Here is a 24,600-nt window from a genome sequence, read left to right on the forward strand (position 1 = left end):
AGTCGAATGTTCTTGCATCTCGGACGGAGCTAGTCGGTAAGGCGGCTTTGCCACTAGTGCCACCAGGCAAGTCTTCAGGAAAGACTTCTGGATATTACCTCACCACAGGGATGTCTTCTAACTCCGGCTCCTTGGTCTCCTTGTCGACGACATGAGCGAGGAAGGCTATGCAGCCTTTTCGGAGACACTTATGCACCTTTATAACCAATGTGGGATGTCACAATCCGCCGCCTTACGGGGCCCAGCGTTCTCACCTCAACTGCGTGAAGGCCATGTACTATACGTGCTTCATCATACTCAACAGAGATGCTGATGATTTTATCATGACAGACAGCTTCAGCTCTATTCTTGTATAGTTAATCCATGCCGACTACTACATCAAAACTACCTAAACCAACTGGTAGTAGGTCAATAGAAAACTTTCGTTCTCCAAGTTCAAGTGTACAACCCTCAATAACTTCATCCTCTTCGACTCATTTCTCGTTTGCTAATTCTATTGAATAGAGGGTGTCTAGCTTACTTGCTTCTAAACCAAGTAGGTTTTTAAATTCTATAGATATAAAGCTAAAGTCGGCGCCAGTATCAATCAAAATGGATGCATGGTGTTGGTTAATAAGGAACGTACCAGTCGCAATATTCAGGTCCTGACGTGCTTCACGAGCTCCTTTCGTGAATTTCTTCCTCGTGCTTGGTCCTTCTTATCGCAATCTTTTCTAAAATGCCCTGTGTCACCACATTTGAAGCAACCAGGAGCTCTAACATTACCGTTTCCGCCTTGGTTGTTGTTGTTATCCCCTTGGTTGTAGTTACCATTTCCTACTTGTTTTGGGTATCTTGCCCAACAGGTATCTTTGCTATGTCCCCTTTTCCACACCTATTAAACTTAGGTCTCGGGCGTCGACCTTCATGGTGAAACTTGCATCCATTACATCTCGGCTTATTTCCCAAATAAACCTTTCATCTAGCCTCATTGGTGGCTCCAAAAGCTTTCATGCCATGAGGTGGATTTGCTCCCCTCCTTTTGTTTGCATTTGAGTTGTCATGACTTGCTTGGGTTCCTTTCTTCAAGCCTGAAAACTTTCTTTTGTTGTCAAACGAAGACCCCACATGCATCTTCCTTTTCATCGGACTTTCATTTGATTTTTCCATCGTTACTCCACCCTCGGTAGGACCTAGGGCAAGAGTTATCGCCTGAGCGATTCCCATTATGGTTCCTCTTAGTCTGCTGTTGTTTGCAGGGTTGCTTGCTTCATATTGGACGATTGCTTTAGCGACTTGCTGGTTTAGTAGAGCTTCAAGCTCAGCTCTTGTTACAGGTAATGGTTCCGGTTGGGTTTGACCAATTGGGACAACCGTAACTTTATTTAGCGATTTCCATAAATAATCACAATTACGGAGTAATTGTATATAAACATTCACGCTAAAATACTGGTTTATTAAAAACTTTTACAATTTAAAGTGATATAACATAATGTGGTTTAATTCGCCGTTTTAGAATAGCGACGTAACAACATAGCGGAAGCTTCGATTAACGTGTGTTCGGTTCTTGCTTGATGCTTGATCTTCATCCGGGACTCTCGACATTCACCTGTGATCAAAACCAACTTAAAAGTCAGCTTTGATAATTTAATAACTAGTACAATAAGGAATAATGGGTCAAATAATCGAATTAAACAAGGAAGTCAAGTAATTCCAACATTGATATCTTTGTTCCAGAAACAAAGACTTGAATCTGGCCTCCACCGTAACTAATCGTGGGCACCATAAGTTACGGTGGCCCCTAGTATAAAATTCCCCCACCGTAAGGCAGGAGGTAACTGCCGTAATGTTTTCAGCCTCCACCGTAACTTACGGTGCCCACCGTAAGTTACGGTGGCCCCTGCATCAGACCCTCCCATTTTGCCGTTTTTGACACGAAAACTTGCGTATCTTTCAATCCGCTTGTCCGTTTGACCTACCGTTTCTTCCTACATGATTGTAAATTGATCCTTCATCATACGGAGTTAAAATCCAACACCCGGATTAACAAAATTTAAGACTTTTAAGTCTTCGGCTTATTACCCTTTTTACCAAATTTTGACCCGTTTGCGATTTTATCAAACAAACATGTTTACTTGATCTATAAACCCATGAGAATCATAATTTCAATATCTCCTATCAAATTAATCATAAATCATGGGTTTCTTACTTAGTTAGAACCCGTTTACGCTCAAGTGCTTATTTTGACCCATTAAGGGTATTTAAGCACTTTAAAGCTTAAAATCGCTTTCATTCATTTCTAGCATCATATTCCTACATTTCTTATCAAGTAATCTTCCACCACAACTATACGTGTGGTGGATTAAATGTGGATATCTATATGTTCCTAGTTTTACCCCTCGGATTATTGTTTTACGTCAAAGACTCATATAAAGTCATTCGACCCAAGAATTTACATCTTTCACTATCTTTTCTTATTCTAAGCATTTATTTAATCATAAAACTTGTTTCCGAACCTCTTGCAAGGGTTGTTTGTTCGAATTAGCTTACAAGGGCAATTTGGTCAATTTTTATCCTTTCTTTAATACAAAGGAACTTTTAAATACTTGTTTGACCCAAAAATTTGACCTTTTAACTATAATCTTGTTTATAAACCCATGTGCTTCTAAACACCATAATCGTAACTCCATTTATTCAGTTTACCTAGAAGATAACCGAATAACTATATTTTAACCTTGTCTAACTCTTATAGAATCTCAAGTACTACATGATGAGTTGAATCATTATACATACCTGGCTCGGATCATTATAATGACCCGTTTCAATACCTTGACTTAGTAGCCGCTAAGCAATAGCGATGTGCGTATCCATTTGATATTTATTCCTATAAACATGTAACTCGACAAACCATTAGTCGATGTTGTCAAAGGGTGATAATTTCACCTTTCGACCCGTTTATTTACCTAGTGATCTTCGTCACTTCAACTAAATGCCAATTTCATGTATTATGCTAATTTAAAGTCTACTAGCGAAAAAAAAATACGAAATCAAGCATAACGTAACGGAATCATAGTTACGTACCTTTTTAAGCATCCTTTTCAAACGCGTATTTCCACCGGCTTGTCCACTTGACGATCCGGATTCCTCGCCTAATGATTTCAATCCACATTCCATTTAGAACCCTTTTTATAGGTCTTAACGCACAATTTGCCACTCAAATCAAATATGCGTTTTTAGTCCGAATTTTCAATATTTCTTTTCTCTTAGCCATTATGTCAAACACCTAATGAGCATGATTTCATATAATTCACAATCAAGTTATTGACTAACTATTTAGCCAAGATTTAAGCATCATGTTGCATGTTCATGTCAAATTTTTATATCAAAAATTCTGGATTTTCTTCATGGAGCTCAAATACACTAGGTTAACAAAGATAATCCTAGTGTTTAGCATAATTCTACAAAACCCACTTGACACATGAGTGTATGATCATGAATTCACAACCATGAACATCAATTCAACAAACAAATGACTAGGGTTTACTCCTAGACATAGTTTCATCCCTAAATTCATCCAAACAACGAACATGCAAGCTCAGATTCGAATCTCATGTGTTCATCAAAATTTGAGATGGAACCAAAGTGGGAATTTTGACATACCTTATGATCCCTTCACTGAGGTGATCACTAATTTGTGCTCGGATTTCGATTTGGGTTCGATTTCCCCTTTCATTTTGTTGATTTTGTGCTTGTTAGGGTTTGAGTAAGGGAACCCCCTTGGCTCCTGTGATTGTCTCGACCAGAACACACACTTAGAGTGTGTGTTTTGGTGTTGATTTTTTATTAAATAAAACTAGTTTCCAGCTTATCACCTTTAGTCCCTCTAATTCACACAAGTTTGCATAAAGGGTGTTTTAACCCTGCTTTTCTTATTATTCCAAGACTTATAACTAACTAGGTTAATATTCCTAGTTACTTGGTGGGTCCCGAGAGTTATAACCCGTTTTACTTTAAGTCCTGTTAACTCAGGCTCTTATAAACTCAATTCCTTAAAACTTTGATTCGCTTGTATTTAATATTAGGATTTCTTATTTAAATCCAAATATTCACTGGGTTATTTTTACTACTAACGGCACTTTGTTACATTCTAAGCATTAACGTGGATCAACTTTTTTTTTAAATGGTCCTGACCTCGTTTTGTTGCTAATCCTTTTTCTAACGCTACTAACGAGTTCCATTATTATTTGTTCACTTCAAAATATTGATATATTTTGCTTTCTTGATACATGTAGGAACATTGTCTCTACTGTGAATGCTGAATGTAAGTTAGACCTAAAGGTGGTTGGCTGCTTTCAAGCTCCTAATTTAGAATATAAGTAACCCAAAGGTACAAGTCTGCAGTTATATATTTAAACCCTTTCTTTTTAAACTGGAAATTATGTTTCTCAGTCATGGATGTGTTGGGTGCGCATTGGGGCTCTGGTTTCTGGTTGTTTGTTCTGTCTTATGCTTCTTGATGTGTACAAAATGCAACATATAAATTATATCAATTGTGGCATAAAACTAACCCTTTTTTAGTACTAATGTTGGAAAAATTATGCTTTTATCTTCCTTTTGTATTTTCAGGATTAAATGAGCTCAAATGAACAAAAGAAGCAAATAGACAGCTAATCTAACATAAATACAAGAAAAGGAACAAAAGTGGCATGCCTGACCTCCCGACAACATCTTCCCAAGCAAAACAAAGAAGACAGAAGGCTGAACACGCCTCGTGCTCAGCGGACACGGGGCCGTGCTCAAGTGGCAGCAGAAAAGACAAAGCCATAGAAGCTTCTGTTGCCCACCACGGGGCCGTGCCCATCGGACACGGGGGCGTGGTCAACTCCCTGTAGACGCATTTATTGCAATTGCGAATTGCAATTAATGAAGAGAGAGACGCGGATGAACACGGGGCTGTGCCCGAACTTCTATTCAGCCTATAAATAGGAGTGTTTGAAGCTCTTGCAACTCATCCCTTGGCACACCACCTCTCTTGTCACACCCCGAAATATCAGAGCTGGCGTGACTGGACCGGTATCTTCATTGCACAGCGGAAGGGTTTGAGCTAAGACTTCTAGAAAATGAACGCCGCTAAGTACTCGAATTCCCATGGGTTCTCCTATTCCAACCGTTCCATAGTTTTGAAAATGCAACCTGAGAAAGAACATGCGAAAAAAGTCAACATAAAGTTGAGCGAGTTCATAGTTTGTTTTGAAAAAGATTTAAAACAAATCTTTTAGATAACCGGTTTAAGTAATGTCGAGAAAATGTAATAAAACCATTTTCTTTGACATGTCATTTGAAAATCTTGTATTTGTATAAATTGTATAACCGTCAATGCCCGTGTACGACAAAGACAACATGCCCGCATGAGGCTATAACCCACCCTATGCTAGCAAGTGCCTCGCCAAACCATTTACTCAAGACGGTAGACTAGCAGGCGATTATAGTTCCAAATAGTAGCGAGGACTTCACTGTACAGTTTTAGAGACCTTATGGCCCTTAGTGAGTAATGGACCATCCAGCCCTAGTGACATTGAGCCTTTGCCCACGTCCTTGGGCCTTTGCCCTAGCAGTCCAGTGACATTGGGCCTTTGCCCTAGTGGACTATCCAGTCCTAGTGATATTGGGCCTTTGCCCTAGTGAACTATCCAGTCCTAGTGACATTGGGCCTTTGCCCACGTCATGAAAACTCATGCATGTTTCGAAAACCTTGTATTGTTGTAAAAACCGGTAAGTTTAGCATGAACTTTTCGTAAACCATTTGAGTTCGTTGAAATCCTGTTGCGAAATGGTTTAGAAATATATATAGTTTTCGTTCATCGAAATATTATGTACTTTTGCGAAACTTGCAGGTCTTCCCACCCCCGAAAACATTTATAAAAATGTAAAACAGAAAAAGTGGGGGTTATGAACTCACCTGGATATTCCTGTGCAAAGCTAGCTTAACGTGATTCCGTGATGTCATTTCAAGAATGTGAACTCGCTAGCGTGCAACTAAAGCATTCCTAATCAAGGAATAATTATAAGTTTCTAACTGAATTGACGTAGCTAAACTACGTGTCCGAGCTCTACCGAGTCGTTAACTAAACGACTTTAAGGTAGTGTTGACTTGACTTAGAATAACCAATCGATGGTTATTTGATCCCGTTTATAATTGGGATAGAACTAAGTCTCGAGATCGACTTAGTTTACAAGTGATTAAGATATATATTTATATATATTCAAATATAAATATATACTTGCGATGTCGTGTTGGTCGTCGTGAATTAGAAATACGTATACGGATAAGGGAGTGTCTTGTTGTGTCGTATATGCTACGGTAATATACCGTTGTAATTTTCATAGGATGGAAATGGATAGATATATATGTATACATATATATTCGAAACTCGACGTTTGAAATGAATATAATCGACTATACTCATTTTATAAAAATATTCGTATTCTAGACGATTAAAATAAATATAAATAATTATATTTATTTTATATGATTTTCCGAATATTAAAAGTTTGAAATATAACTTATGAATTTCATCGTTTGAAATAAATATAAAACATTATATTTATTTTTATAAGAGTATACGAAGTACGTTGTTTGAAATAAATATAACTAGTGATACTTATGTCGTGAAAGCATTCGAGTTTCAATGCGTTTTGAAAATACATATAATTTTTCGAGTTTCGTTGATTAGTATTTCGTGTGTGTGTCAAAATGTTATAGTTTCGTTTTATCACTCGTAAAACATCGCCAAATAAATATACTTCTATATTTATTCTAAAAAAAACTTGTATCTCGATAAGTGTCGTCTTTAAGATTTAAATATGTTTTGTAATGCGGGTTTTTAACGGAAAACGGACAGAGTTTCCTCTGTTTTTAGGATAACCTCGACATCCAATGTGTCGATATTTTAAATCAAAACGCAACAATAATTCAATCAGACAATATATGTATATAATTTTCGCCAAAATACGCCAAAAAAAATTAAACGTATATAATAACTAAATAAAGGATGGTTCGAGCTCGGTCGCGTATAAAATGAGGAATAATTAACGAAAATAATATTCGTCCTAAATCTTTTACCGAATCTTCGTGTCGAAACGCTTGACTGAGTTGACCGGTTGAGTTGACCGAGTCAACTCACTGTGTTGACCAGGTTTGACCGAGCTTTGACCATCTTGACTGAGTTGACCCGCAGTTGACCCGAGTTGACTCGGTTTGACCGAGCTTTGACCACGACCCGAAACCCGCACTAGAATCTGACCACGTTGCACCAATCCCGAACATAAACAAATTGAACCAAAACACCGCCACCACAGTCGTTGTCGGATCTGCTTCTCGACACCCAAAATGACTCAACAATTTCCAATATAAAAGTGGTGGGTAAACGGAAGATAAAGCGAGTATGAGATCAAACCTTACCGCTCGAAGTCCATCCCAGAGCATCCCCTTGTCGCTGCCATGAAACCCACCAGAATTAACTCGTTCCACGAAATAAACAAAAACCCAAACCTGACTGTACCGCCACTGCAAGACCCGTTGCCACCACCGTATCCCGATCGGAGCAGCGAAGGAGGTGGGGATGTGCTGTCGGATCCCTCTGGAACCGTTTCGTTGCTGCTGCCTTTTGTCGAACACCGCAGCCAAGCTAACCACCACAGCGCCGCCGCCTGTGGTGGTGTCGTTGCCGCTGCTTGCCTTGTGCCGCCACTAAGTGGTGGTGGTCAGCCATCTTTCTCCGATCTCTCCGTGCTTCTCTCTCTCATCTCTTTCCTGGCCAACCGTCGCTCACCACCACCACCACGATGGTGGTGGTGGTGGTCCGTTTCATACCTCGCAGAGAGGGGGGGTGACCGGAATACCAGTTCTGGAAGTCGGCCGGCGTGGCTGCTAAGTAGGAGACGAGGGAGGGAAAGGCGTTTGTGAGCATCCGATGATGATGATGAAGGCTCTGAGTTGAAATGTTTGTGTGTTTGTTTAGAGAATGGTTTAGATGATGTAGAGATGGAGTAGATAAAGTTCTTGTAGAGGAGAGGAGTTTGAGAGGGAATAGAACGTGGTGTGCGGCTGTTGTTGTGTAGTTAGGGTTTCAATTGGCAAGATTAATGTTATCACTTCACATATATGCATAGGGTTTGGGTAGTGGGCTTTGGGCTTGGGCTTGGGCCCAAGGCCCACAAGCCCGCTTTCTCAATTTAGAACGGCCCGTAGGCTCCTACGAAACCCGGTTTCACGATCCGGACTCCATAAGAGGCGTAAAATATAATTTTATTATCAAAATACGTAAAACACAATCGGTATTTCATCGTTGACGCGTTTGCTCGTTGGTTGCATAAAAAGTGCGTAAAATGCGTCCTTTGTTTGTTTTCAACCGTTTTTCGATCTGATTTAGAGTACGGATATTAAAGTTTAATTACGAAACTAAATATATCGTAAAATTTAATTTTTGAAGATTACGCGCGTGTCCGATGCTTCCGTTTCGTTGCTGGTGCGTTCCTACAGTCGCGTTTCTCGTTCATGTTTGCGTTTGTGACGTACGAAAGCAAGATAAATTCGCAAAACTAAATTTTTAAGTATAAGTTATAAGTATAAACTTCGTATTTATTGGTGTGGTCAGTATTTTGTACGGTTTCAGTTCGTTATCGCTTATCGTTTCGCTGTTTTCTCGCGAACCACCATTCGCGCACTGTAACGTCTGACGAGCGTCCCTAGGCATTTCAATAGCCTAATTAAGTTACTTCGTGTTTTAAACACTATTTGTTATCGCCTAAAATGTTTGTTAATCGCGTAATTAGAAGTCGTTAATTACCGGTTGTCACATCTCTCACACTTCACCCACCACCCACCACCCACCACCCACCACCATCACAACACCATCATCCACCACCATCATCCATTGTCCATCGTAGAGTGTGTGAGTCGTCTCGGGATCCAGGATTGATCGTAAGAGTTCTTGACAATCAAAGGCCATGTTTGCCTAAGTCTCTTACATCACTTGGTGAAGACAAGTGTTTAGTGTAATACTTTTTATTTTTAATCGTTTGGACTTTTTAATTGGTTTTGTATTAATGACTTTAATTACTAGTTTCTTATGTTGAAGGTGATTCTTCCTTATCGTTTGTCCGTGGTGTCTTGGCATTATTTTACTGTCTATATAAAATAAAAGATTTTCACCATTCATATCTCCACGGTCTATATGGAGGTATGGTGGCTACTTGGTCGGGGGTTAAGGGAACGGTTTGGTAAGAGTCTTGCCATTGTTTAGTGTATAGATCCTGCAAAGGACCTGGGTTAAATTTAGTAGGACCTCCTTCAATACCCAAAGGTATTGGATGGCGGGGGTCCAAACTCTTTGACCCCCTCATAAGTTAAACTACTATTAAAACTTTAACCCGGCTACTTAGGACTGTATCCCTGCTGACTCAGACTACTTAGCCGAGGGTAACGTCGCCTTCAAAAGAGGGGCCTACCACATTATGCATTAATAACTTAATTAATTATCTTTCAATAATCCGGCCCTTTAGGATTGTATCCTTGTTGACTCAAACTACTGTGTTGAGGGTAACGTCGCCTTCAAAAGAGGGACCTACTACAATAACTGAGATAATCTCTTAAACAAGTGCAAAAGTGCGAAAATAATCAAAGGTTACACTACACATGAGTCGGATCCAAGTGATTCATCTCGTCTATCTGTTTTTATTTTTATTTTATTTTTCAGCATTTTAGTTAGTTTTATTTTCTTAGTTTAAAAACCTTTTTCTAACATTTTGATTGATTAGACGTTGAGGATAAACCGGTACTAAAAGCTCTTGTGTCCTTGGACGACCTCGGTATCTTACCAACACTATACTACTTACACGATGGGTGCACTTGCCCATATGTGTGTTTAGTGTTAGTAAATATCGTGTTTTATAAATTTAAAACTTGGCTAAAAAGTGTAAAAAGGGCTTAAAATATATACCTAAATTATATACACACTTACGCACATCAAGTTTTTGGCGCCGTTGCCGGGGACACAAGGATTTTAAGAAAGCTTAAAATCGACGACCTAATTAGTTTTTTTCAAAACTTTTTCAAAACGCGCTCACATTTTTCTGCATTTTAGTTTAGTTTGCATTTATAGTAGCCTGAACACGGGGCCGTGTTCACTGAACACGGGGCCGTGTTGCATATTTTCAGTTAAACACCCAGATACAGAGTCTGAACACAGGGCCGTGCTCACTGCACACGCCCCCGTGCTCAACGAGACCAGTAACTTTTATTAAAACGCCCAGATACAGACCCTGAACACGGGACCGTGTCCAGCCTCTGTTTCCATCTTTATTTTAGTTTTCTGGTCCCGAGACTCAGTTGTGGTCTGTTGAGTGATTCTTATGGATCAATACTCAGGAGGCTACAACTACACCTATGAGGAGGATGATTACATAAGAGACTATTGCACTAATTGTGGTAACCCGCACTCGGTACAATGTTGTAACTTATTTCAACCATCCAATTCACACAACTATTATGAGGAGCCCAGGTACGAGCCATCGACTTCATACACATCCTATGAAGACCAAAGGTATGAACCTTCCCCCTCATACTCATATGTTGATGAACCAAGGTATGAACCTTCATACTCATACTTTGAGGAATCAACATATGAGCCACCACATTCATATTCTTATTATGAGGAACCATGGCGTGAACAACCCACCTCATATGAGTACTATGAAGAACGAAATTACAACCCTTATCCATCATATGCTTACAATGAAGAACAATGGGGACCATCTACTTCATATGAGTACTATGATGAACCAAGGATCGAACAAACGAATTCAAGCTTTGAGGATCCCGATCCTTTCTCTATCACCGAAGTGGCCGATAGGATAATAGAAAAACTTAAAACTATCGAGCGATACATAAAATAATCTCGCGCAAGGGAAGAGTAGTCCCGCGCAAGAGAAGAATTAACTAAAGAAACGATAGTTGAAAAGTTAAAAATGGAAGAACAAATAAGTGAAAAACCAACACATGAGTTAAACAACGAAAGAGGTGAGGCCGATAACGTTAAACTTCAAGAAGAGTCTAATTTTGAAGAGATTAATCTCTTGTCACCTTCTTTTGAAAATCATTGTTTAGTATCAACTCATGCTAAGTTTTAAAAAGAGTTAAACACTAACGCAAAAATTGAGGAAATGGTAAGTGTTAAGTTAACTAATGATCAAACTTCGCTAATAAAAGAAGACCCTTTTGAAATCAACATTACATCGGTTCCATGTTTTTTTCAAAATTCATTTATTAGTAGCGTCACCATTGATAAGGATCTTTGTGTTAACATAATGCCTAACTACATTTTCGAAAAATTGAGTATTAATGACTTTGCTCCACTTCGAATACCCATTTTTCTATCCAACCGGAGAGTAATAAAATCAATCGGTGTAGTTGAGGATGTCCTGGTTCAAACAAATCAAATGGTAATCACAACCGACTTTGTCATCCTCGATGACGCTTCTCTAGTGTTGGGACGACCTTTTGTAAAAACTCACAAAGCTTTGAAAAACCGGAAGTTTAATAATTTACCTCTTCAATTAGGGGCATTCAAAAGGAGCATAGATCTTGAGCGTTCAATGAAATATCCTTTTGGCAATAATGACCCCTAATTGAAGATGAAGATGAGCCACCCGATACAAGTGAAAAGATTGACCACTTTGTTGAAGAAGAGGTCGCCATAAAACAAACCTTTAAAGTTCGTGATCAAAATGAGCCTCAAAATAAGGAGTCTCCTAAAGACCCACCCCTTGAGCTCAAAGATGATGTGGGCCCAAGTGTGGAAGAGCGGGCTATTATGTACTTGGAGGCCCAAGACCGCGTAAGAAAAGGGCTTTCACTAAAATGGCCCTAACTTGGGCTACGGGGGTCCGTTTGGGACGTGCGACCAGGCGATTCGAAGGCGAGAACGAGCTCCATCTTGCTGCAAACCGCCTGGGTCATCGTCCGGGCCAAAAAAACGCTTATTTCTATTACTTATTTGCATTTTTATGTTTTGTGAACTATTTTGGGCTTTTTGTTTTAGGCCGTGTGTTTGGCCCGTTATCTTTTTTAGGCCCGTTTCGAATTTCAGTCTTTATTTATATGTTGCTAAAGCTAATGAGAAGATCAGAATTGAATTTTGAGAAAACTGATTTTTCACTTCAAATTCCGTGGCCTTTGGGGTTACAATTTGGGGGTTGGGGAAGAGCTACACGGGTATTCGTAGAATCAACGTGTAATCTTCATTTTTTCGTTTCACGCGCTGCATCAAAAGAGCTTCCAAAAGGTTTGGAATATGCTTTTCTAGACAAAGATGGTACCTGTAATTATTTCGTCTAAATTAAGTAGTATAGAAAAAGAAAAATTAATTAAACTTTTGAAAAAACATAAAAATGAGATCGCTTGGAAGCTTGTAGATATAAAAGGAATAAGCCCTTCCATGTGCACACACAAAATTGTAATGAACGATGACTACAAATCAGTAATACAACCACAGCGAAGAGTAAATCCAAATGTCCAAGAAGTGGTTAAAAATGAGGTCATCAAACTACTTGACGCCGGACTTATTTATCCTATCTGCGATAGTCCTTGGGTGAGTCCCGTCCAAGTAGTCCCAAAGAAGGGAGGTATGACGGTAATAACTAACGAAAAGAATGAATTAATACCAACAAGAACCGTCACAGGATGAAGAGTATGCATAGACTATAGACGATTAAATGAAGCAACAAGGAAAGACCATTTTCCTTTGCCCTTCATTGATCAAATGTTAGAACGATTATCCGGTCATAAATTTTGTTGCTTCTTGGATGGTTTTTCAGGTTACTTTCAAATTCCGATAGCGCCTGAAGACCAAGAAAAGACAACTTTCACATGTCCCTACGGAACTTTTGCTTATCGACGCATGCCATTCGGTCTATGTAATGCCCCCGCAACATTCCAACGTTGCATGGTGGCCATCTTCCATGACATGATAAAAAAAACAATGGAAGTCTTCATGGACGACTTTTCTATCTTTGGAGATTCATACGACCAATGCCTCGATAACCTTGAATGAATGCTATCCCAATGTGAGGAAACTAACCTCGCCCTTAACTGGGAAAAATGTCATTTCATGGTAACAGAGGGAATAGTACTTGGTCACAAGATCTCGAGCGAAGGAATGGAAGTTGATCGAGCAAAAATAGACACAATTTCTCGATTACCCCCACCATCCTCCGTTAGAGCAATCAGAAGTTTCTTAGGGCATGCCGGATTTTATAGACTTTTTATCAAAGAGTTTTCTAAAATTTCAAGACCTCTAACAAAATTACTTGAAAAAGATGCGCCTTTCATCTTTGACAAGGATTGCAATCAAGCATTTCTAACCCTAAAGGAAATGCTAGTCAATGCACCTATCATGATAGCGCCTGATTGGAAATTACCTTTCGAAATCATGTGTGATGCAAGTGACTTTGCCATTGGAGCAGTCTTGGGACAAAGAAAAGAAAAGAATTTCTACCCAATTTATTATGCTAGTAAAACACTTAACGATGCACAAGAAAATTACACATCCACTGAAAAAGAACTACTAGCTGTGGTATTTGCTTTTGATAAATTTCGTTCTTATCTTGTTCTTTCTAAAACTATAATCTAGACAGATCATGCAGCTATCCGATACATCTTCAAGAAACAAGACGCAAAACCCCGTTTGATCAGGTGGATTCTACTCCTACAAGAATTTGATATTGAAATCAAAGACAAAAGAGGAGCAGAAAACACCGCTGTAGATCATCTTTCACGCTTAGAGGATCCAGCTTTGGAGGCAACTAGGGACGAGCAAATCAACGAAAAATTTCCAACGGAGTCCCTAGAAATGGTTGAATACAAGGAAGAACCATGGTATGCGGACTATGCTAACTACTTAGCTAGCGGTATAGTCACCAAGGGATGGCCACATCACCAAAGAAAGAAATTATTTGCTGATGTAAAACATTACTTTTGGGAAGATCCTTATCTTTTCAAAATGTGTGCCGACCAACTCATCCGAAGGTGTGTACATGGCTACGAAGCACGAAAAATTCTCCGCCATTGTCATGAAGGTCCATATGGAGGACATCATGGTACCGCTAGTACCGCACGAAATGTATTTGATTTAGGATTTTATTGGCCGACCATTTACAAAGATGCGCAACGTCTTGTCAAGACATGTGATGCTTGCCAAAGATCAGGTAGTATTTCTTCCAAAAATGAAATGCCACAAAATGGCGTTCTCGTTTGTGAAATCTTTGATGTGTGGGGACTCGATTTCATGGGACCTTTCCCACTGTCAAAAGGAAACAAATATATATACTTGTGGCAGTCGATTAGTTGTCTAAATGGGCCGAGGCCGAGGCACTTCCAACAAATGATGGAAGAGTCGTGGTAAGGTTTCTGAAAAAAATTATTCTCTCGTTTTGGAACACCTAAAGCATTAATAAGGGATAGAGGTACCCTTTTTTGTAATCATCAACTCGAAAAAATCTTAACAAGGTATGGGGTCTATCACCGGGACTCAACAGCATATCACCCTCAAACAAACGGACAAGCCGAAGTGACTAATAGAGGTTTAAAAAGAATACTTGAAAAAACCGTAGGTTTAAATAAAAAGGAATGGGCCGATAAATTAGATGATGCTTTATGTGCTTTTCGAACTGCTTATAAAACAACTACAGGCACAACCCATATAAGTTCGTCTATGAAAAAAGTTGTCATTTGCCGGTAGAAATTGCTCACAAGGCCTACTGGGCAATAAAAAATGTAAACTTGGATTTAGAAATTGCAGGTAAAAATCGATTTTGTCAAATAAATGAATTAGACGAATTAAGTAATTATGCATACTCAAACTCTGAAATCTATAAGGAAAGAATGAAAAATTTACACGACAGACACATTAAACCTAATGAATTTCAAGTAGGAGATCAAGTTCTATTGTTTAATTCAAGACTTCGATTATTTCCGGGTAAACTAAAATCTAGGTGGTCAGGACCTTTTTCCGTCACCCATATTTTTCCTCACGGTGCAGTAGAAATTAAACCTCGTAGTGGAATTCCATTCAAAGTCAATGGCCAACGGCTGAAACTCTATCAAGGATCCATTGAGGATGAGGAGGAAGAGATCTCGCTTCAAACGGCCGACGAGTAAACGCATCAACATCATACCTGGTATGTTACGAACAAGCGGGTAAACATCAAAACCGGTAAGTCTTCTAACCAAGTTTTTAGAAAAACAGGGCACTCACACGAGCACTAAAAATTTTTTTTTCAAGACTTTGCTTGGCACGCGGCCGTGTCCGCGCAACTGCCGGGATAAAACCCCTTTTTCATATCAGTTACATCATTCTACACGCCCCGTTTCCCCGAAAAACGCTCTGGTCCAGGCGATTTTCCGCAGATTTTTGACATCTCCTCTCATTCTAATAAAATCAAGGTATGATTCTATCATCATTAGTAGTTAGATTATTTACTTGCATGTAGTTAAAACATCAAAAATTTGGGGAAAAATCTAGGGTTCTTGAAGTTCATCCGGATTGAACCTCAAATTTTTTCTTAAATATGTTAGCATTAGTTTAGATTAGTGTTATGGGAAGTAAACCCACTTGTATTGTTGATAGATTTTCCCGATTTCTCACAAAAACCCCAAACCCTTGTTTTTGAGCCGAAAAAGATAAAATTGAAGGGGTAAACGGTTTGTTTTGGGAAAAACGGCACTTGGGGTTTCATTTTCGGGGGAAACTGCACCTATTTGGTCAAAAATTTTTAGATTTTCGGGACCGGGTCGAAAAATGGAATTTTTGAGCAACAGACGCCTGAACACGGGGTCGTACCCGCTTAGCACGGGGCCGTGTCCAGCCCACTGTTTGCAGTTTTTCTCCTAAAATCTCATTGTTTCGTGTTAACTTTTGGTGTATTCTTGCAGATGTCAAAGAAGTTCACAAGATTCAACGCAAATGAGCTCGATGCTAGGGCCAGATATGACATACTTCAAACAAGACCCGAAGAATACCCAAGACAAGCATGCACGGACCTCTTAGCCATGGTGAACCAACTTGACCGGTTTAACAACCTCGTTACCGGCCCACTAAGGGTTGCCCTAACCACTCGACTTCGATCGGTACACGAGTGCACTATGGAGTTCTACAGCACCTTCACTTTCAACTCAAGGTGCGCCCTTTCGACAATAATGGGGTTGCATTTCGGTGTGGTGGAACTAGGTACTCGATCTCTATGGCACAATTCGGCACAATAGTTGGGCTGTATATGGAGGAGGATTCGGGGAATGAAGAAAACACCGGAGGAATGCGAGAGTTGGATGAGAACGAACGCCAAGTCGCATGGGCTCAGATTGGTGATGGGTTCTACAATCCGAGCAGCACTAAGAGCACTAAGCTGAGGGATCCGCTTTACCGCTACATTCATAGGCTCCTCGCTTACTCTCTTAGTCAAAGACATGACAGCAGCGACGTAGTTGGGTTGAGAGATTTGGTGGTCCTTCACTGCATTCACAACCGAAGACCCCTCGATGTTCCATTTCTCCTACTCCGGAACATGCATCTGAACCGGCTTGCTCATGCACCAACCCCTATTTTCTTCGGGGGATGGGTGTACCGCCTCTTCAAGCACTTCGCGAACATACCCAGGTCTTTCGAAAGGAGCCCATGCTCAGGACGGGTCGATGTACACATTTGTCGCTCCATGAACCTAATCTATGAGGCGGAAGACGGGTCGGTAAGCTTTCAGAGGATGCAAGGTCATGCATGGAACCCGCAAGAGGTGCTAGTCCTTCATGCTCCACCTCCCCAATACCAGTACCAACCCCACGGTGAACCGGGCCCGTCCTCCTCACAAGGAGGTGGTTTTCCTAACTTTCAGAATTTACATGATCTTTTGCAGGAAAACCTTATGTGCACCAGGAACACATACAACCTCGCCAACAACACATACCACCGGGTCGGAGCCATTGAAAGAAACATCTCTGATATCCAAGATGACATCGGAAGCATCCGGGAGTACATGGCGGAGCATGGGGTGGAGGTGATGACACTGATGAAGACATGGACTAGGCGGGTGGAGTAGGAGTAGGAGTAGGAGCGGATGGTTGGTGACCCACAGGTTAAATTCCTTTTTCTATCAAACAATTTCCGGCCTGCGTGCCGATGTGGTGAACAATTTACTTTCCCTAACTTATTTTTATTTTCTGCTTTTGTTTTTATCTTTAACTTGATGGTTTGGATGTTGAACATGGTAATCTAGGACGTTTAGTATTTTTTGGTGTGTTATTTATTGATAAAACAGGTACATACGAGGCTTAGAGTGCTAAACATTACTAAAGCCACGGCAGGAAAACCGGAGAAAGAAACCTGTTTTTCAACTTTGCAGACTGTCCACACGGGGTCGTGTCTGGCCGACACGCCCCCGTGCCCACCTCCCAGACCTGCTGTTTGTTTAACTTCTGCAGATTTTGTCAGACACGGGGTCGTGCCCAGCCAACGCGCCCCCGTGCCCACCTTCTGTAAGTTTTCGTTACTGGCAGTTGAACACGGGGTCGTGTCCATCCGACACGGGGCCGTGTCCAGGATGCCAGTAACATAAAATTTTGCTTTTAAAACCCTTTTACACATTCTATCACCCTAAAAACTTATTTTTGGGACACATTGACGACAATGTGTAATTTAAGTGTGGGGGGATGCTAAAACCTTGAATCTTGCAAATCGTAATAACAAGCCTTAAACAAAACTCTATTGGAACCGCTAATCACCCCAAATTTTTTTTTACTTTTCCAAGTTTAAGTTAGGAATCCAAAGTTCTAACAAGGTTATATTTTTACAAATCTACAAGCTTAATTAAAATTTGATTATATATACTTGATCACATAAAAACCCATTCCCACAAAAGTGAGTTTTGAGCCTTTATCGAGCATACAAATACATATATTTACACTAAATGCTCATCTTTCGTTTCTTGTGTGAATAGCCGCTTGGTTCGTACGACTCTAGAACTTGCCACGACAATACATTCCCGGTCCTTACCAACTTAAACCCAAGTAAGTAAATGATGGAGGCATTAGGACTAACCCTTTTTCTTTCTTCACCATTATTTTTCATTTTTTTACCACCTACCCAAAATCCCCCTAGTTAACCCCTTTGAGCCTAAACCTTTTCATTTCTTAACCCAAAACAATCACCATTTTTACCCACCTAAACCTTTTTATTTTTAACCTTTTCTTTTAGTAACAAGGCTCGGTTTTTCCTATGACTTTTTGAAAAAAAAATATATATTTTAGTTGATGAATCCAAGTAAACAAACAAGTTCTCAATTAAGAAAATTGGTTTTTAATAAACCAACTTTTGTCCCGTTGGTAAATAATAATCTTACCTACTTAATTGGTATACAATAATCCTACCTATCAACATGTTGGTACTCAATGAACTTCCGTTAATTTTTTTTAACTGAAGTTAATTTTTAAGTTTTATTTATTACACAAAAAGTCCCTGTAGTTGTAATTACTAGTTTTAACTATTTTATAAAACAAAAAAAAAAAAAACTCAAGGGACTGTAATTTACTAGTTTTAAAATAGTTAAAACTAGTAAATTACAACTACAGGGACTGTTTATGTAATAAATAAAACTTAAAAACTAAGTTCAGTTAAAAAAAATTAACAGAAGTTCATTGAGTACCAACATGTTGATAGGTAGGATTATTGTATACCAATTACGTAGGTAAGATTATTATTTACCAACGGGACAAAGGTTGGTGTATTAAAAACCAATTTTCCTCTCAATTAACCTTGTTTGAAAGAAATGGTTCATCAAAATAAAAATAAAATTGTGAAAAACTCTTTAAAAAAACCGATACTTTTTACGCCTTTCGCCCTTTTACTAACCACTAACCCAACCACCCACCTTTAGCCCAAGCCTAACCATTCACCCAAAAAGTGCTCTTGATATTTACAAAGGTATATAGTTAAAAAGGAGGAGGATTGATTGCTTGGCAAGCTTATGGTAGGAGTAAGTTCCATGCCGCTCTCGAGTGATTCACTAAAAAAAGTACACCTTCGGCCGAGTGTTGAGTGATTCCCGTGAGGTATGTGAACTTGTATATAAATGGAATTTTAAAAAGGCATGTTATGCCCTAATAAGTAATTTATCTTATGAAACGTTTTTAATAAATCATGACGAATAGGATTGTAAATAAATAAAAATAAAACCTAAATAAAGAATCTTGGAAATCCGACACTCTATGACAAGCCCAAAAACCTTCTCTTCTACCCATTCCATTTGGGTGTGTAAGCCACATAATAAAGAGTTTTGCTTGAGGACAAGCAAAGATTCAAGTGTGGGGGTATTTGATGTGCGCAAAATGCGACATATAAATTACATCAATTGTGGCATAAAACTAACCCTTTTTTAGTACTAATGTTGGAAAAAGTATGCTTTTGTCTTCCTTTTGTATTTTCAGGATTAAATGAGCTCAAATGAACAAAAAAAGAAAAAAGACAGCTAATCTAACATAAATACAAGAAAAGGAACAAAAGTGGCAAGCCCGACCTCCCGACAACATCTTTCCAAGCAAAACAAAGAAGACAGAAGGCTGAACACGCCCCGTCCTCAGCGGACACGGGGCCGTGCTCAAGTGGCAGTAGAAAAGACAAAGTCATAGAAGCTTATGTTGCCCACCACGGGGCCGTGCCCAGCGGACACGGGGGCGTGGTCAACTCCCTGCAGACGCATTTATTGAAATTGCGAATTGCAATTAATGAAGAGAGAGACGCGGATGGACACGGGGCCATGCCCAGCGGACACGGGGCCATGCCCGAGCTTCTGTTCAGCCTATAAATAGGAGTGTTTGAAGCTCTTGCAACTCATCCCTTGGCACACCACCTCTCTCACACTTCACCCACCACCCACCACCATCACAACACCATCATCCATTGTCCATCGTAGAGTGTGTGAGTCGTCTCGGGATCCAAGATTGATCGTAAGAGTTCTTGACAATCAAAGGCCATGTTTGCCTAAGTCTCTTACATTACTTGGTGAAGACAAGTGTTTAGTGTAATACTTTTTATTTTTAATCTTTTGGACTTTTTAATTGGTTTTGTATTAATGACTTTAATTACTAGTTTCTTATGTTGAAGGTGATTCTTCCTTATCGTTTGTCCGTGGTGTCTTGGCATTATTTTACTGTCTATATAAAATAAAAGATTTTCTCCATTCATATCTCCACGGTCTATATGGAGGTATGTTGGCTACCTGGTCGGAGGTTAAGGGAACTGTTTGGTAAGAGTCTTGCCATTGTTCAGTGTATAGATCCTGCAAAGGACCTGGGTTAAATTTAGTAGGACCTCCTTCAATACCCAAAAGTATTGGATGGCGGGTGTCCAAACTCTTTGACCCCCTCATAAGTTAAACTACTATTAAAACTTTAACCCGGCTACTTAGGACTGTATCCCTGCTGACTTAGACTAATTAGCCAATGGTAACGTCACCTTCAAAAGAGGGGCCTACCACATTATGCATTAATAACTTAATTAATTATCTTTCAATAATCCGACCTTTTAGGATTGTATCCTTGCTGACTCAAACTACTGGGTTGAGGGTAACGTCGCCTTCAAAAGAGGGGCCTACTACAATAACTAAGATAATCTCTTAAATAAGTGCAAAAGTGCGAAAATAATCAAAGGTTACACTACACACGAGTCGGATCCAAGTGATTCATCTTGTCTATCTGTTTTTATTTTTATTTTATTTTTCAGCATTTTAGTTAGTTTTATTTTCTTAGTTTAAAAACCTTTTTCTAACATTTTGATTAATTAGACGTTGAGGATAAACCGGTACTAAAAGTTCTTGTGTACTTGGACGACCTCGGTATCTTACCAACACTATACTACGTACACGATGGGTGAACTTGCCCATATGTGTGTTTAGTAGTTAGTAAATATCGTTTTTTTATAAATTTAAAACTTGGCTAAAAAGTGTAAAAAGGGCTTAAATTATATACTTAAATTATATACACACTTACGCACATCACTTCTCTTGGGTGGTGGTATACCGGTCTCTTTTTTGGGGTGGTTTTGTTTGGTGTAGTGTGTGTTTCTTTTGTTTTTGGTAAACTTCGGTTGCTTCCGTGTTTTCTATTGCAGCTGCAGGTGCAGGTGGTGCGGTTTGGGGGATGTGCATCAAGCTTATTTTCAAGTTTTTGTTAATCATTAATGTTCCTTGGTGTAGTTGTGTGTAATTTGGCGTCAGCTATTATACCAATTGGATTGGGGTGTGGTGTGAGTTATTGGCTTTCATGAGCTGTGTTTTCATTATGAAAATCGGTATAGCCGGTGTTTCGTTAGATGGCATGTCATCATGTCTATGTGTTTGCTTAAACGGGTTAACATGTCAACCCAAACACGGCCCGTTTATTAAACGAGTTAGATATGACAATCTAAACCTGATTATTTTCGTCTCATGTGCCGGGTCATGTTAGAAATTCTCACCTTTACTGAATTCATTGTAGCCGGAAGCAACTAAACGGCACGGAAATATATTGCCAAGTGCGTGAAGGTTTTAGATATGAACGGCCTTAAGCTTTCTGCATTGAACCAGTTAATGGTACATATCCACACACAGTTTTTTAACGAACTTTGATGTTTTGGCATTTCAGCTGCTGCAAACAATCTTGACTGTTGATGATCTCAACTACCCGGAGAAGACCATCACCTACTATACAGTTAACGTTCCATACGTATTTTCTACTTGTTGGAAGGTCAGCTTCATCATCTCCATTTGAATTAAAATAAAATATTAGTTAAGCATATTATAAAGATCTATTCGCGCATGTAGGTTGTGAAACCACTGTTGCAGGAGCGAACAAGCCGCAGTGTTTTTCTAACGAGGAGTTCACGATAGTATTTTCTATAAAAGATACACCAAATTAAAGATAATAAAAATCAATCTTTTCCTTTTATTTAGAGATTCAAAAGAGTAGCATGCAGCTTCCCGGTGAAGCTACCGCAGACTCTCTATTCTATAAGGAGGCAGGAGGTTTTGGCGGTGGCAAATACAAGATAAGACCGGGCTGGTAGTTGCATATATTTATATATATCACAGCTTCCTTGTAACTTTTCCAGGCTATCTTTTCTTTATTTTGTAACCGAGTTTATTATTTATAACCTCTTGGAATAATTTGTTAAATCGTTTTTCGTATATTCTACTTCTTGTAGGTGGAGATGGCTCCCTGAATTCACAACTTTTCCCTTGCTTGAACAGCTCTGTAAAAGAAGGTTGTTCAATATCCTCGACAGGCAAACTGAATGATCTTATGGAGGAAATCTTGGAGCGCAGCCTCAACGAGCGGAGCCTCAGTGAGCACAGCCGCAGCGAGGTACTTTAAATGATTATTTGACTCCTAAAACATAGAAGCATCTTGAGGTTCATATGCATTGCGTCTACTACAAACATATGCATTGTGTCTACTACAAACATAAAAGCGTCTTGAGGTACTTTAAATGATTATTTGACTCCTAAAGTGGCCCGATCGGGTTGGGTCACGAGTAAGAATGGGTTCACGTCAAAGCGGGCCATTTTAAACAGTGGGTCAATTTGGTTCGGGTCAAAACATGTAACTTGTGTTCAGCAGGTTTATACGGGTCAGTCAGGTAGACCTCGGACACTTCTGGTCCAAAATTTTGAGATTTTTAATAAGCTAATGAAGTTTTTAAATAATTACAATTTAGGCGCTTGTTTGCCTTAAATACGGGTTATTTGTCATTAACAATTTAGGCGCTTATAAACCCTTTCAGATTGCGTGCTTTGTGTTTTGGTGTGCTAATGCGCGTAAAATTTGCAGTCGGGTTATTGGAGGCAGTTGAACAGGAGAGACGAGCCAGGTTCGAACCGACAAGAAATTCAAGGATTCAGGCAAATGGGGTTGTAATTTGTCATTAACGAGTCAAATGAACAATTTTCATTTTTTTTTTGTTTAAGTTTAACTATATGCATGACTTCTTTTTTGGCTACGGACATTGACCGATCATAGTGATGTTGGGATCAGTTTCTTTTATCATGTTCACAATACAAAACAAACAAAACAATCAAAACAATAAAGTTCCAATTTAAGTATTATAGTAGTTTTTTTTTTTTAACGGCTATTATTATAGTAGTTAATTGTGTTCTGCATTTTGTTCAAAATTCTACAATTTGTACATAGTTTTCGGAGTTTTCAATTGCACATTCTTTATAATTTTGTAGCTTATTGTAGTTATTGAAATTCCTTGTGTGATGTGGCAGCCGCAGAGAGCGCAGCCGCAACGGCGCGGCGGGAGCAGCCGCAGCGAACGCTATTGTGGATTCATGGTTGGAACATCTTATATTCTGGTTAATTTATTAAAAGTTAATAATTCATATGTGGTGTTTGAGTTTATTTTTTAAAATTTCTCGTGCTGTGGTAATTGTTTTTTTCTTTACTTGGCACCCTGCAGTTATTTTTGAACATTCCTTTAGATATGTAAAACTAATGGCTTCATATTGTTGTTACACTTTAGCATGTACTTGATGTTTGTACATTCCCCATCTGATGTTATTTTTGATCGGTCAAAAGTTGAAAAGGCTGAAACGGTTCAAGTAAAGATCTTGTGAGAGTAGTTACTAATAAGTAAGTGTTTTTCTTTAATATTAGTCTCAAGCAGATTAAATATCAAAGCATGTAATACATAATACATGAAGTTTAGCTTGGAAAAACTTTGTAGGCTTTTAACAAATTTTTGTTAACAAATGTGCAGGTCTTTTAACAATTTTTTTAGACCAACTTGACTCGACCTGACCCAACCCGAAACCTGTTCCGACCCAAACCTGTTTTGACCCAAACCCATTCCGACCCGAACCCAAGATATTGAATCTATTGTTATTACATATTTAAACTTATTATACTCTTTCATTTATTATACTAGGGGGAACACCCGTGCGATGCACGACATGCATAATAGTTATTGTTTTTTCCTGGAACGACGACTGATATAGATAGTGCGTGACACGGTACGAAAGTGCGAATATTGTATAGATTTTTAAAACAAAAACTGGTTTTTTAAAGTTAGCCGGTTGACCATGGTTATTTTGACCAAAGTCCACTCCTCGTTCGGCGCTTTGTGGTAGCACTACCAGTTAAAAAAAGGCCCAAAACGCCCGAGGGTACAGTGTTCCCCCGCGTTTTTAAGACGCTTTGAGAGAGGTTTGCGCCCCACCACATGTGGTCTCACAAAACTTCAATTCTATGGACGTGTGGTTTCTCAACCCTCTTCAAAAGACGTCACAGTTTTCAAATTTTTTTATTTTTATTTTTTCTTTTTCATTGTTTTAGATGGTGTAAAATAGATGTTAAATATATATATTATACTACATACACATATACATATAAATTCAGTTTTGACATCTAAAAGTCAAATTGCAGGTTTTGTTCCCTTTTATAGATAAGAAAGCAGTTTATTATTTATTACTAAAATGTTGTATTAACTTTATTCTGCAACATATTCTTTATAAACTATGCTTACCTTGACATAACCTAAT

At 39.1% G+C, this 24,600-nt stretch overlaps 1 long non-coding RNA gene across 1 annotated transcript; it reads left to right on the forward strand.

The window, feature by feature from the left end:
• Positions 1–4,269: 4,269 nt before the first annotated feature.
• LOC110903244 lies at positions 4,270–22,128 on the forward strand. Its single transcript, XR_004877696.1, has 3 exons — positions 4,270–4,366; positions 21,557–21,603; positions 21,704–22,128. It is a non-coding gene; the product is annotated as an uncharacterized LOC110903244 (long non-coding RNA).
• The last annotated feature ends 2,472 nt before the right edge of the window (positions 22,129–24,600 follow it).

Source organism: Helianthus annuus, chromosome 13 (genome assembly GCF_002127325.2).
Source record: "Helianthus annuus cultivar XRQ/B chromosome 13, HanXRQr2.0-SUNRISE, whole genome shotgun sequence".
In the NCBI taxonomy this organism is placed as follows: Eukaryota; Viridiplantae; Streptophyta; class Magnoliopsida; order Asterales; family Asteraceae; genus Helianthus; species Helianthus annuus.